A 15,328-nucleotide genomic window follows, 5' to 3' on the forward strand; every position below is an offset into this window, starting at 1 on the left:
TTAAAGCAGGTCTTCCCTGGGTTTACAAAGGGCCTAGACCCTGAGGGATAGGTCACAGGACTCAGACGTCCTCCCCAAACCACTGCAGACACACCAGTATTCTGCAGCAGGAAACACCAGTTCCTCTCCTTCTAGGGACCATAGTCCCTAAAAGTCTCCCCTTCCCCAAGCTGGTGGAGGGGCCAGCCACTCTGGCTTTTCTTCTCTATTGGTGGGGGGAGGACAAGTAAACAAAGAAGTTGCTGCAGCTCAGAGAATTCTTCACAGGCTGACTGCATTTAAAGCCTTCCCCAATTGTGAGATGTTAGGCATTCTTTGTTCCTATTAAAGGACATTCAAGCACGTGCAAAGCAGGTGGGGAAAACTAACAGTTCTGTATCAAGGACACTGCTACCTGAAATACAGATATTTATTCTAAAAGGGAGGAGACAGTTCACAGCCCCCTTCCACACCACGCCAAATATTTCTTCTGGAAGGAAAGCTGGCCCAGGAAGCTACTGCAAAGCTACCTGGTCTGGAAGAAGTATTTTGTCTGATTTCTTCCTAGGGCAGAATACCATAATGCCCAAGCACAGAAGCTCAGCAGCCGAGGCCATCCGGGTCACTTCCTACCTGTGTAGCCTCGGGCAACACAGTCTCTCCACACCAGCTCACAGGCTCTTCATGAAGATGAAATGAGTTAGCACAGGTAAAGTACACAGGACACAGTGCCCGGGGTTCGCCACAGGAAGTGCTATCTTCAGCCCTTCCAAGATGTAAATTCCCACCTCCTCCAATCCAGACTCTTTCTTCTTTTCCTTTTCTTCAGACCATTTGCCTGCCCCTGGTTCTTTTATTCTTAACCTAACCCGCACTGTCATGCATATTCACCGGCATTCTCCAAAGACCTCACCCCCTGGTTATCCCACACTACCTTTCTAAGCCTATCCTCACACAACCTCAGACAAACCCCAACCCCAACTAACCGTGTTCTTCACCTTTACTTGCTGGGGGGTGGGGGGGAACCCTGCACAGCCACAGATCACTACAATTACATATAATGCATCTCCTCTCTCAGTGAAGCTCTTAGGGCTGGCAGCCGGTTCTCTTTGCAGTCTGTCTCTCTTTTTTTTTTTTTTTTTTTTGGAGGGCGGGTGGCGCTGTTCCACATGTTTTATCTTACCTCAAGTTCTCTTTCCCACTCAGACTTCACCTCCTATTCCTACTTTACAGAAACAGTGAATGCTTCCCAGGAGAACTCCCTCAAACACCCTTCCCTCCATTTCCACATTTACTTTTCCTTCTCAGAGGCTGATCTCTCCCCAAGCCTCAGGTCTCTTCTCTGAGGGGAGATTTTTCTCCCCAGGACATCCTCTCTTCCAGGTACAAGTCAACTAACTTTGTCAAGTGCCTACGGAGTGCCAGGCTGCAGCCCACAGATGAGAGAGGTAGGGCCCATCCTCACGCCTTCAATGCTTACCTCTCTGCTAGTTCCTTCCTATTTGTGCTTCAGAAGGGAAGCCCAACCAGGGCAGCGTTTTTCAATCTATTTTTGCTCACTGCTTTATCCCCAGAGACCAGCACAGCTCCTGGAGCATATGAAGCACTCCATAATTATTTGCTGAGTTGTTTCAAGTCATCTTTGACTCACTTATTCATTCAACAAATGCTCACTGAGCACCCTCTGTGAGAAGTTGTGCAGGTCCTGGGGTGACACTGATGAGCACTGTGAGTTCCTGCCCGAGAGTTGCTCAATGTATTACCAGGAAGAGACCCCAAAACCCATGAGGAGTCTTCGCTACGTGACAACAACAAGCAGGATGAACAATGCGCTGGGCTTCTGGGGCTCACTGCAGCCTGATGGACGCCAGTGCTCCTCAAGGCTAAATCTAACTGTTCTCATTCAGGGCTTCCCAAGCTGACTGCCAGGGCGCCGGCCCTAAAATCCTCCCTCTTTGGGTTTCTCTTGCACCATCCTTTTTCCTGTTCTCACCCTGCTCCTCTGAGCAACTCCTAAGGGAGCACTGTCACTCCCATGGCCTAAAGGACCACCTCTGTATGTAAGTAAGTGGCTCCCAAGCTTCTGCCTGGAGCTTCAGACCCTTATTTCTGCCTGCCAAGTTATATTAAATGTCTAGCAAATCTAAACATGTCCCAAGCCAAACACATTGCCTTCTACCCCTGCTGTTCATCCCACCACATAGCCCAAACCCCTGCTCTACCCACTGACCGCCTACCCCAATTCATGGCTTCCCCCAGCCTGGGGTGATCTAGGGCCCCTCCCTCTTTCTCATCATAGCTGATGGACTGATCCCACTTCGGAAGGAGCTCTAAAATCTGTTTTTTTGTTTTTTCTTTTTCTTTTTCTTTCTTTCTTTTTTTTTTTTTTTGAGATGGAGTCTCGCCCTGTAGCCCAGGCTGGAGTGCAGTGGCCGGATCTCAGCTCACCGCAAGCTCCGCCCCCCGGGTTTACGCCATTCTCCTGCCTCAGCCTCCCAAGTAGCTAGGACTACAGGCGCCCGTCACCTCGCCCGGCTAGTTTTTTGTATTTTTTTAGTAGAGACGGGGTTTCACCGTATTAGCCAGGATGGTCTCGATCTCCTGACCTTGTGATCCGCCCGTCTTGGCCTCCCAAAGTGCTGGGATTACAGGCTTGAGCCACCGCGCCCGGCCTGTTTTTTGTTTTTTTCTTGAGGCATAGTCTCGCTCATTTGCCCAGGCTGGAATGCAGTGGCGCGATCTTGGCTCACGGCAGCCTCCATCGCCCGGATTCAAGCGATTCTCATGCCTCAGACTCCGCAGTAGCTGGGACTACAGGCGTGTATCACCATGCTCGGCTAATTTTTGTATTTTTAGTAGAGACGGGGTTTCACCACATTGGCTAGGCTGTCTCCAACGCTCGGCCTCAGGTGATCCCGCCCATCTTGGCCTCCCAAAGTGCTGGAATTATAGGCGTGAACCACCACACCCGGCCTGGTCTTTCCATCTTTATGGTCACCACCTTAATTTATGTTTTTCACTTGCCCCTCTTGCTTTGACTGCCTGTCCCTTCCACCGGATCCTTAACATGAAAATCAGTGGAGGCAAGTTTAGTTTTCAAAACTGCTTTCTATGGGATAAAATCCACATTTCTGGGCCGGGCATAGTTGCTCACACCTGTAATCTCAGCACTTTGGGAGGGCGAGGTGGGAAAATCACTTGAGGTCAGGAGTTCGAGACCAGGCTAGGCAAAAAGGCAAGATCTTATCTCTAAAAAATAAAAATAGGCTGGGCATGGTGGCTCACGTCTGTAAGGCAGGTGGATCACCTGAGGTCAGGAGTTTGAGAACAGCATGGCCAACATGACGAAGCCCTGTCTCTACTAAAAATACAAAAATTAGCCGGGCGTGGTGGTGCACGCCTGTAATCCCAGCTACTGGGGAGGCTGAGGCAAAAGAACTGCTTGAATCCGGGAGGTGGGGTTGCAGTGAGCTGAGAGTGTACCAGTGCACTCCAGCCTGGGCAACAGAGTGAGACTCTGTCTCTAAATAAATCAATCAATAAATAAGCTGGCCATGATGGCACACGTTTGCAGTCTCAGCTACTCAGGAGGCTGAGGCAGGAGGATCGCTTGAGCCTAGGAGTTCAAGGTCACAGTGAACTATGATCACACTATTGCACTCTAGCCTGGAGTGAGAACTTGTTTAAAAAAACAAAACAAATTTCTCAGAATACAAAACAAAACAAACTACAACCCAAGCTACCCTTCCACTCTCCTCCAAAGAGGTAACACTTGTGCCCCACTAATATCTCACCATTTCCCACTCTCCCACTCAGTCCCTAACTCTTCGTCTTTGTTTATTCTATTTCTTCTGCCTGAAATAGAGCAGGGAAGAGACCTGGGAAACACCCAATTCCAGTAATAACAATAATGAAAACAGTAGCTAACACTGACCCAAGCAACATGCTAAACACTTGAAACGAGTTCTCACTGAATCTTCCCAATCACTCTTCGAGGTGGGTGCTATTACTATCCCTTTATTATACCAATGAGAAAGCTGAGGCACACAGATGACACAGCTGCTCAACACTGGGCTGATCTGACCACACGGCTGTCCTGACTTTAGAACCTCAGTTCTTAACCACTCCACCACACCAAGCGACTCCCATTTGCCCATTAAGACCCAGCTCAAATGTTTCCTCTTTGGGGGAGCCTTTCCCATTCTCTTCCTCTTCTCTATCCTCTAGGATCCCGTCTTTATCATGGGCAGCCTCGTTGTGTGTCTGTCTGTTTACATTACTGGTTGAGTTCCGAAGATAAAAACTAGGTCTTTTTACCTTTTTATTCCCAGCACTATACAATGCTCGACACATTAGATATGTTCAATAAATACTGATGCAGTAAACACATCCTTCCAATCACACTGGACCTAGATTATACCAAGCTCCAATCCAAGTCTACCCAGCATGCCAATGCTCCCAAACACCCTACACAGCTAACCATAACCTCTCCTCCTCTCCCCTCTCTGCCCCAGCACTCTTAGAAAAGGAGAAGGAGCAGGCCTTGCTGGGGCAGCCACTCCCACAACCAGCTGATAGCATTATCACACCAGGGCAGGCCAGGGAGCTGCCGGCCATGGCCCTCCTGATTACAGGAGTAAAGTGCATCCAAGAAGCACTTTCCCTGAGATAGGGACAGAGGGGACATTTGATGTGGGGTTGCCAGATTTAAGGTCTTTGTCACTTAAAATGCAACAGCAGATGATGGACATAAAAATTAAAATGTACATAATATGACAGAAAATCTGCCATGGCCTTTTTCATAACTCATTAAGAGCCAACAGGCTGAAATGTATACAAGTAACACAGATATGTAAGTTTTACAACCTACTTGCCGTTTTACATAACCACCATGCATCGGATAAATTTTGCTGCAAGTTTTGAGTACTATTCTAGATGCTACAACCGCTCAGCACCTAATGGAGTGGGCTTGGTTTTTCTTTTTTCAGACACTAATGCAGAATGGTTATCTGCTCACAGTATATTCAGATGGAACAAAGTAATTTTTTAAACGGATGAGTCATGAAATCATTATCTTGGTAGTCAATAAATAAGAATGAAGGAAGGTAGTCCCAGACTTGAAATAAGGTTTACTCCTATGAGTGAGGCTAATAAAACCGGCAAGCACATAGTTAATTGTAATACATGCTAAGAGATGGTCTATAATTAGGATGTGGTTCCCAAATGCCAAACTTTAGCACCTGTGATATCTATGGGAAAAAGGACACAATGTAATCAAATGAGACGGCTCTTATTCTGAGACTGTTCATTCTATTTTTTTGTTAAAATTTTTTTTCTTTGAAATGATGGTAACAAATAGTAAGTTTCAAAAATGCCTTTACTTGGCAAATTTCAAACCAGTAACTCATGATGGATCCCAATGTGCCTTTTTCAATGTTACAGTTCCCTGAAACTGAAGTCTGGGAACCACCATATGAAAGTGTTTGAAGAGACCTGGGAAACACACAATTCCAGTTTGCTTAAGACCCAGTTTTAGAAAGGCATAATTGACATGGAAAGCTAATCAAGCATATCCCCTAATGGACACGAAAAAACAGAAACCTGGCACTTTTAAGATTTTATATACACATCACTAAGATTTCCAATGCACATTCCCATCTTAGAGACGCTAAGAAATCCTGTAGCAAGGAAAGGCCAGTTTAATTCAGTTTAATCAGGAAAGAAACCTCTTTTTTTTTTTTTTGGCAGACAAATCTATTAGCACCCCAACAAACAGTGGGAAATGCTGAACTAATCAAGTGTACTGAAGTGTGTCTAAAACAGAACATATTACTAGTTGAGAGATGTGCCTTCGTGAAACCTGGAAGCTGGAAGACAGCACAGCAGTGTTTTCCATGAGGCTTTTCCAAAAGAGAATACATACTCTGGTAGCTAAAAAGGTGTTTCCCACTTCAGTTTCTCCAATATCTGGGGGAGAAAGTATACACACATATTCATTTCTCAATATAAGTATATCAACAACCACTTCTCAATATGGATGGTCAATTCGGTTTGATCAGAATGAGATCCCCTGGACAGGGAAGACAACACTCTGGGCATCAAAAATATCCATCTTCTGCATGCTGAAGTGACATATTAACATTTTTTTAAAGTCACTAACAAATCTGGTTGATATAACTGAGTGGGACTGATAAATGATCCTTAGACCAGCAAAAGTGGGGATCATATGCTGAAACAAGGCAACTCATGAGGAGTGCCTTCTAAATGTTTTGAAACCATGGTAAGACAACCCTCCGTGATCATTAAATCAATTTAGTGGGTTGGAATTAGCTTATTAGGGTTTTGTTCTGTACCACACAAAGTGGACTTAAAAGACTGTATCTGACGACATGCACTTATTATCAGAAAGTAAATACTTCTGCTTCAGCGTAAACATTCATATGGCTATGGGTCTCAATGCAAATTGAATTTTTTATAGTAGAGCCAATCAAAAAGTTTAAAAGCCACTGTTCTGAGCTACCTAATTATCTAACCTCAGTTGATAAATAAGAACTTCTTGGCATTAAAAGAACAGCAATTATTTTCTGTAAGCAGAGGGGTAAAGGAAACAATGGCAACAAGAGGCAACAACAGATCACAAGCTTCGCTGCCCTGGGATCCTGGGTAGGAGCGCACGCGATCACCTGCTAGGTCTCTGACTTTATTAAGGCATTAAAGGGCATTATTTCTGCTCACCACTATACAGTCTGGTTTTTATAAAGGCACAAACGAATAACCAAAATGCACTTCTAAAGAAAAACAAAAATGTAAGAAGTCATAATGATTAAACAAACAAAAAAACAAGATTGAATAGCTGATACCCCAAACTCTGACAGGGCACTTCACAGAAAAATAAGCTCCTCTATGTCAACTGAAATGAAATTATGTAGCAACCAAAAACCAGCACTTACTCTCTCCAGTGTGAACAAGGTTTGGTTCCAAGCAGGATTCAAGATTATTTCTTTTTCTTTCTTTTTTTTTTTTTTTGAGACAGAGTGTTGCTCTGTTGCCCAGGCTGGATGGAGTGCAATGGCATGATCTCGGCTCACTGCAACCTCTGCCTCCCAGGTTCAAGCGATTCTCTTACCTCAGCCTCCCAAGTGGCTGGGATTACAGGCACACACCACCATGCCCAGCTAATTTTTTGTATTTTTAGTAGAGACGAGGTTTCACCATGTTGGCCAGGCTAGTCTCAAACTCCGGACCTCAGGTGATCTATCTGCTTCGGCCTCCCCAAGTGCTGGGATTACAGGCATGAGCCACCGTGCCCGGCGGGATTCAAAATCATTTCTATCTTTACTGGTTATCACTTAGATGGTCTAGCTGACAGCTGCAAAGCAGTCTCAATCAATGAGATAATTAAATGAAAGTCTTTGAACCTGCTTTTTATAAACTAAAAAGACCCACCCGTATTTAGTAAATATGTGTGCTATTGGCCCAGGTCGGCAAAAATTACACAATGAGTGCGACAATCTGGGGCTAAACGGCCTGCATATCACTCAAGAAAAGTGAGATAAGAAAAGTGAGAGATAGGCCGGGCGCGGTGGCTCAAGCCTGTAATCCCAGCACTTTGGGAGGCCGAGACGGGTGGATCACGAGGTCAGGAGTTCGAGACCATCCTGGTGAACACAGTGAAACCCCGTCTCTACTAAAACTACAAAAAACTAGCCAGGCGAGGTGGCGGGCGCCTATAGTCCCAGCTACTCGGGAGGCTGAGGCAGGAGAATGGCGTGAACCCGGGAGGCGGAGCTTGCAGTGAGCTGAGATCAGGCCACTGCACTCCAGCCTGGGCGACAGAGTGAGACTCCGTCTCAAAAAAAAAAAAAAAAAAAAAAAAAGAAAAGTGAGAGATAAGCACAAGATAATTAGCCTGGTGGCACCCTCTCCCACCTCACACCTCCACCACACAGGGAGGCTGGGACACCGACTAAAAGCAATCCTAACTTCATCCCCCCACCTGAAGCCACCACCTCACTGACTCCAGGGAGTGCAAAAGAAATTCACAGACAGGAACAGGAACGCTCCCACCCCTCCTGCTGGATCTGTTTTTAAGTGTAAGCCTCTGCACCAAGCATTTCAAGAAATATGGCACAAACCGGAATGTTTAGGAACTTCTACCAATGTACCACTCTGCTGACTGTAGCCCAAACACTATTTCAAATTTTGGAATCTGTGTACTTTCATAAAAAGTTTGTCTCCTCACATTCAAAATTAGAGATTTGACCCTTCTAATTCTAAAAATTCCACTAGGATAAGCCAACATGTATTCTAAGAAACACTAATCCTGTGAAATGCTCTGCGATGGTGCTAAAACCATTTTGGGTATTTTCAGAGTGCACACCCACTGTAAAGTAGCCTGTTTTACTTTGCATAACCCTCCCTGTGCTGTCCAACAGAGTAGCCGCACGTGGCTACTGTGCACTTGCAATGAGACTAGTGCCACTCAAACTGAATTTTTAACTGTATTTTAATCAATTTAAATCTAAAAACTGACACTTATTTCCATTGCTGGAAAACTTTTGTATGTTTGGAAAAACTTGGGTATGTGAATCTACTTTTCTATGAAAAAGTAGTAAGTTTTATGAAATCTAAAAGCAAATCAAGTATTTCCAATGAAAATTTTATGTTTGAACTAAAATCTGTTGTAGGCCTAAGATACACACCAGGTTTCAAAGTCTTGGTACAAAAAAAAAAATGTAAAACGTTGCGTTAATATTTTAAAATCAATAGCATGTTGAATTGACAATATTTTACATATATTTAGTTAAATAAAGTCGATATTATTGAAATTAATTTCACTTATTTCCTTTTAATTTTTTTTTTTTTTTAATTTTTTGAGACGGAGTCTTGTTCTGTCACCCAGGCTGGAGTTCAGTGGCACAATCTCGGTTCACTGCCACCTCAGCCTCCCAGGTTCAAGCAATTCTCCCACCTCAGCCTCCCAAGTAGCTGGGATTACAGGCACCCGCCACCACACCTGGCTAATTTTTGTATTTTTAGTACAGATGGGGTTTCACCATGTTGGCCAGGATGGTCTTGATCTCCTGAACTCATGATCTGCCCGCCTCGGCCTCCCAAAGTGCTGGGATTACAGGCGTGAGCCACTGTGCCCGGCCTATTTTTACTTTTTTAATGTGACTCCTGGAAAATTTAAAATAACACACGTGGCTTGCATTCTGTTTCTATTGGGTGGTGCTGGTGCCATCGAATGATTCCCAGACCAACACTGGAACCACCTCCCAACATCAGGTTCGGGAATGTTGCCATAACCAAATACTTTTCTTTCTGTGCAGCATTTGAACTGCTGATCACACCTGTGATGGAACAGTCCTTCCCTCATCTTCAGTGATGAGGAATGACTGTCCTACAGAGCCACCGTTCTTTTTATCCTTTCCCAGGTTCTCTTTCTCTTCCTGTCCCCAAGGTGTCATTCTCAGTTCTCTTTTCTATTCTTTACACTCCCATGGTGACCTCATCCTCTCCCTTAGCTTCGACTATCACTTCCACGTGGAAGCCTTCCAAGTCTTTATCTCCACTTCTGACCTCCTTCTCAAGCTGCAGATCCACATTGCCAGCTGCCTGCTAACCAGTTCCATTGCCAAGTCCCACCAAATTCTCCAATTCAGTAAGTCTGACCTGGAATGCATCATCTTCCTTTTTGTTGAAGATTCTCATCATTCACCTTAAAAACCTGGTCCCTAGTCCCATGGCTATAGCCTTATAGCAGGACCTTTCATAATAGTCCTTTTATCCCCTAACTGGCCTGCCTGCCTCTCAATTCTTCCTTTAGTCGGTGGCCCCCCACCAAGTCCTCCTCTGCACCTTTGCCATATCAGTATTCTCACTGCACTGCCATCAGATTTTCAACAGGTCCCCGACGTCTACCACGGCAATACAAACCATTCAACAGGCACTCAGCTCCTCTACACATGTGCAACCTCCCCTCAATCCTCCCTGGACACACCTAGCCCTCCTCCACCTTCCTCTAGCTAATACAGCCTGCCCTAAGTCTACTCATCACCATTCTGCCCAATCTGTAGGGTTCCACTCAAATACAAAGTCCTTAAGAAAGCTTTCTCTGATCAACACAGTTAAAATCAGTGTCTCTCCTCCCTCAAACTCCTTTGGTACTTCTAATAATCACTGTGGTAATGAGAGTATATGGCCTTATCTTTCTAAAATAGTATCCCCTTAATAGCACTGAACAGCACCTTGCACTGCATAGTACAGGTATGCCATCTTTGGACATCTTAACAAAGAAATCAACTTCAAAAGGAAAATCTTGCCAGGCACGGTGGCTCACACCTGTAATCCCAGCACTTTGGGAGTCCAAGGCGGGCGGATCACGAGGTAAAGAGATCAAGACCATTTTGGCCAACATGGTGAAACCCCGTCTCTAATAAAATACAAAAATTAGCTGGGTGTGGTGGCGCATGCCTGTAATCCCAGCTACTCGGGACGCTGAGGCAGGAGAATCGCTTGAACCGGGGAGGCGGAGGTTGCAGTGAGCTGAGATTGTGCCACTGCACTCCAGCCTGGCAATGGAGCAAGACTCCGTCTCAAAAAAAAAAAAAAAAAAAAAAAATTGGTAAATTTCAAACTACGGATGACTGGTAAGTCTTTTATCTCCAGAATGGACCTGTAATTACTCCAGCCTTTCACCTGGATATCTCAGGATTCAATGATTCCAAAACTGAATTCATAATCTCAACCCCACATCTGTCCCTCATCTAAATGCACCCTGACTCAATGAATGGTGGCCCTATTCCCGCAAGAAGCCCCGCCAGAGACATAGGTGTTATTTTACATTTCTCCAACCCCGCCTTCTCATACCCAATGACCAACTCCTCTGAAATCTTCCTAAATGCCTCTGGCATTCATTCATTTGTCCCCAGCTCTGTTGTCAGTTCAGGCCACTATTACCTGAGATTACTACAATATCATCCGGTCTTATGTGCAACGTCCCAGCCAGTTTCCACAACACACCAGAATCATCTTTCAAAAATCCAATCTGAGCAAGTGACTTTCCCACTTAAAACCCTTCAACTGTTCTCAGGAAAAAGACTTTCAAACATGGCTTATACACTCTTATGTATGTGGTTAAGGCTTAGGTTTTCAGCTTACCTCTTATTTCTCAGATTATTTCTTCCCTTAAGCACACGACACTCCAACCATGTCAAAGTACTCTCTATGCTGTTCCCCAAACATGCCAATGTCCACTAGTGCCCCGTGGTCTTTGCAGAAGCTGTCATCTCTGTAGGTGTCCATCCTTTGTAACCCCCCAACACCCTGAACACCAGCCAGCCCCCTGCATCTATTGTCTAACTTCAGCAGTCATGTCTGGAGAAAAGCTTCACACTACTGCTAGGCTTGTACTTGTACTTATCAACACCTGGCATGTAAAAGGCACTCAGTAATTATTTGCAGAATGAATGAGTAAACAGATCATTTTCTAGGTTTTTTAAAAAACAAATTCCAAGGTCAATGAATGAAAGCCATTTTTCTGTCACCTATATTAATTCAACAGCATTGTATAAAGTGGACAGTGGACCTAAATTTTTATTTTACCTATTAAGTCAAAACTGGTGGCTGGGTACGGTGGCTCACGACTGTAAACCCAGCGCTTCGGGAGGCTGAGGCAGGCGAATCACGAGGTCAGGAGTTCAAGATCAGCCTGGCCAACATGCTGAAACACCGTATCTACTGAAATATACAAAAAATTAGCTGGGTATAGTGGTGGGCACCTGTAATCCCAGCTACTCGGGAGACTGAGGCAGAAGAATCCCCTGAACCCAGGAGGCGGAGGTTGCAGTGAGCCAAGATCGCGCCACTGCACTCCAGCCTGGGTGACAGAGTGACTCCATCTCATATTTTAAAAAAACAAAACAAAACAAAACTAGTAATAATTTGGTCAAATCAACAGAATTTACATGTGTGGGCTCAGAATAATCACGATGAGGGAGAAAACGCTGTATTCAATGTTCTCCTTTGCCTAGTAAACTCTAAGACCTATTCATTTAAAATTGCTGAGAACTTTCTGATGCAAAGCACAGAATGTATGAAAAACAGCCAAGTAAACGTGGATACAACACAGAGGCACAGCCTGCAGGAAACTGGAGAGTATGAAGAGACGACATCAGACCACAGGAATGTAGAGACTTGAATAAAAAGAAAAGGCTCCGCGCTGCTCCTGTCCTTGTGCAGGCTAAAGCTCTGTGCAATCACTGTGCAGGCTTCATGATCCTGGTAGCCATGAGAAAGAACAGAGCCATTCTGTGGGGCCATAAAAGCCTTTCTGGTTCATTCAACAAAGGGAGATACAGCAAAGGGGAAGGAAACACTTACTAAGCAACAAGACTAGGTGCCCAGCCCTCACATACAGCATTTCCTTTATGCTTCGCAACAATGTTATTATCCCCACTTTGCTGGTGAGGAAATGAGCCTACGGTCCTCACACAGCGAGTCCTGGTGACCTTATACTCACACATTTTCACTCGACATCTACTCCTGCCAAGCCCAGTTCTAGATGTTGGGGATACAACAGTGAGGAAAACAGATAAGGTCTCTGCTCTCAGGAAACCGGATAGTATTGTGGAGAGAGACGTACCATACACAAATAATTTCAGATGGTGATACAGTTTAGTAGCATTAAAAAAGTAAAACTGAAGGATGTGATAAAATAACCAGGAAGGCAATTCTAGGTTGCAAAGTTCTCAGAGATAATTCAAAAGATAATTTTGAAGAGAGAATGCGCAGAGCTAAAGACAATGTTTAATAAAGTGACTATCAAGTCAAACTTTCAATGGAAGTCTCTAAAACTACCAGAAGCAAAAAATTAACTCATTCCCTGATTATCAGAAAAGATAACTAAGGAGTTATCTCGGTCATAACCTAAAGCAGTAAGTTATATGGTTAGTCACCAGATGGCAAAAATTTCCACATGAACCAAACTATCGAAGGCAAGGGGCCAACCAAATTAATTCTTAGATGCCCCAGCAGCTACATCAGTGCATAATAAATTATTGCTGAATAAATATATGACGGAAAGAAGAAAACAATGTTAAGATGTCACTGCCAGGAGTTAAATAAATCCCTTTTCTGGCCAAGTGGGTTCAATTCACTCCACCCTACCCCCGACACCAGTCTTAATCACAAGAAGCAGGTGAGGAAAGTGGGATTAGAGTAAATCCATGAACAATACTTACAGAGAAACAATTAGCATATGCTGTCCCTCTCCGCAGCCACCAGACAGAAACAAGTTCCACTTAAAGAAGTCTAATATCCAAATAACTAAAAATTATTAAACGGGGCTTTTTTTTCTTTTTTCTTTTCTTTTTTTTTTTTGAGACGGAGTCTGCCTCTATTGCCCAGGATGGAGTACAGTGGCACAATGTCAGCTCTGTGCAACCTCCGACTCCTGGCTTCAGACGATTCTCCTGCCTCAGCCTCCTGAGTAGCTGGGACTACGGGCACACGCCACCACCCCCGGCTAGTTTTTTTGTATTTTTAGTAGAGACAGGGTTTCACCATATTGTCCAGGCTGGTCTCGAACTGCAGACCTCGTGATCCGCCCACCTTGACCTCCCAAAGCGCTGGGATTACAGGCGTAAGCCACTGCGCCCGGCCAGCTTTCCTTTTTCAGACAGGGTCTCGCTGTTTCCTAGGCTGGAATGCAGTGGCGCAATCTTGGCTCACTGCAGTGTGGACTTGACCGGCTCAAGCTATCCTTTCACCTCTCAGCCTCCTGAGCAGCTGAGACGACAGGCGTGAGCCACCATGCCCAGCTATATTTTTTAAAACATTTCTTGTAGGGACAGGGTTTTGCCATGTTGCCCAGGCTGGTCTTAAACTCCTGAGCTCAAGCAATCAACCTGCCTTGGACTCCCAAAGTGCTGGAATTACAGGCATGAGCCACCACGACTGGCCTATTTGGCTTCTTTGAAAAAATTTTAAAATAAGGACTCTCCTAATGCAGATACTCAGGATACTTCTGTCACCAGGAACTTGCTCTGAATATTGCACGTAAACTGCCAAGTTGTGACGCTCTGTTTACCAATAATGCTGACCTGGTACTCCTTGAGGAAGGGGACAAAGTACATTCATCTATCTGCATTGCCTCAGGGCCGTGTCCAGCTTAAACTGCAGATGATCAATGATTATATGATCTGAGTTATAAAAACTAAAATCCCCCCAAACTTTTCAGTCATGGAGCAGTTGGGTAGGGTGAGGACCACCCTAATTCTTCAGGGTGGTCCTCAAGAGCCAGAGCTGCTCAGCCTGCTCTGCAGAACCTGAAGGTCTCATCATCGCACAACACTCTTGCAGTGTCTCTTGTAGAGCTGAAGGGCTGGAGAAGCCTTAGACGTCTCTGCTTCAATGTTCGGAAGTTTATTTTTAAAGGACCATCCGAGTGGACATACAGAATAACAAATGGCCATTCACAGCTGAAGAGCAGAACTGAGTTTGCACCATATATCAAAGATGCCAAAGCTTCCTTTCTGGGAACCAGATGGAATGCCTGAAAAGCACTTTAAAATTGAGATACCACTTCGGATGAACGCTACCAATTTTTGTGATGTTTCAGTCATGAACCTGTGACTTTTTTTCTGAGACAGAGTAGTGTTACGATATTATCACTAGTTGATCCAGCATTAGGAAATATGGATTGGTTGGGGGGTGGGGAAGTTAATAGGGATTATATTCACTTTCTCCAGTAAGAAACTTCCTCTGCATACACCATCTCATTTTAAAAAAGTAAAAACCACAACGTGCAAGTTCCAATACCCCTGAATATTGCTCTTCATAATATGGGCCACATCTTTAAAGTTTTTAAAGCTTCAATTCACAACACTCACAGAAAGACAGCTTCAACAGAATGCACAAATGAAATACTATCCATCTGCACACTTAATTGATTACCCATTTTCATTTCCTTCTGGATGACCATCATGTTGGTGAGCCAGAAGGATTGGTTCTGCAGGATCTGAGATCCAAAATGGCAGTCGAGCTATCAACTCACCAGAGCCATAATGCTTCCCATACGTGAAGCCAGGTCTTATTTATCTCACCTTTTAATTATCTGGGGGAAAAGAAAATCTACAAAAAACATTTCAAAGAATCAAATGGCATTCATTCTATCATTCTCTGTTCTGCCTAAGAGAGCAGGTACCCTGCTCTGGTTCCTCCTCTCTGCAAACTGAATTAACCTGCCATTCCTATGTTTACACAGTCCACAAAAACAAGCTAATGGCAAAACATGCAAACCCTAGGTTTTTCTCTCCTCTTTAGTAAGACCAACTTTAGGAAATAG

The 15,328-nt window shown here is 44.4% G+C and overlaps 1 protein-coding gene and 2 long non-coding RNA genes across 45 annotated transcripts in view; 1 reads left to right on the forward strand and 2 right to left on the reverse strand.

Moving 5' to 3' along the window:
- TNRC6B (trinucleotide repeat containing adaptor 6B) overlaps positions 1 to 15,328 on the reverse strand; it is a 296,478-nt gene that overhangs the window by 141,497 nt on the left and 139,653 nt on the right. The gene's annotated exons all lie outside the window — the stretch shown is intronic.
- Positions 1,096 to 3,511, forward strand: LOC144331724 (uncharacterized). Its single transcript, XR_013399094.1, has 3 exons — positions 1,096 to 2,588; positions 2,889 to 3,146; positions 3,392 to 3,511. It is a non-coding gene; the product is annotated as an uncharacterized LOC144331724 (long non-coding RNA).
- LOC144331729 (uncharacterized) lies at positions 8,856 to 11,909 on the reverse strand. Its single transcript, XR_013399099.1, has 2 exons — positions 10,479 to 11,909; positions 8,856 to 8,967 (listed from the first exon to the last, which is right to left on the reverse strand). It is a non-coding gene; the product is annotated as an uncharacterized LOC144331729 (long non-coding RNA).

Source organism: Macaca mulatta, chromosome 10, assembly GCF_049350105.2.
Source record: "Macaca mulatta isolate MMU2019108-1 chromosome 10, T2T-MMU8v2.0, whole genome shotgun sequence".
In the NCBI taxonomy this organism is placed as follows: Eukaryota; Metazoa; Chordata; class Mammalia; order Primates; family Cercopithecidae; genus Macaca; species Macaca mulatta.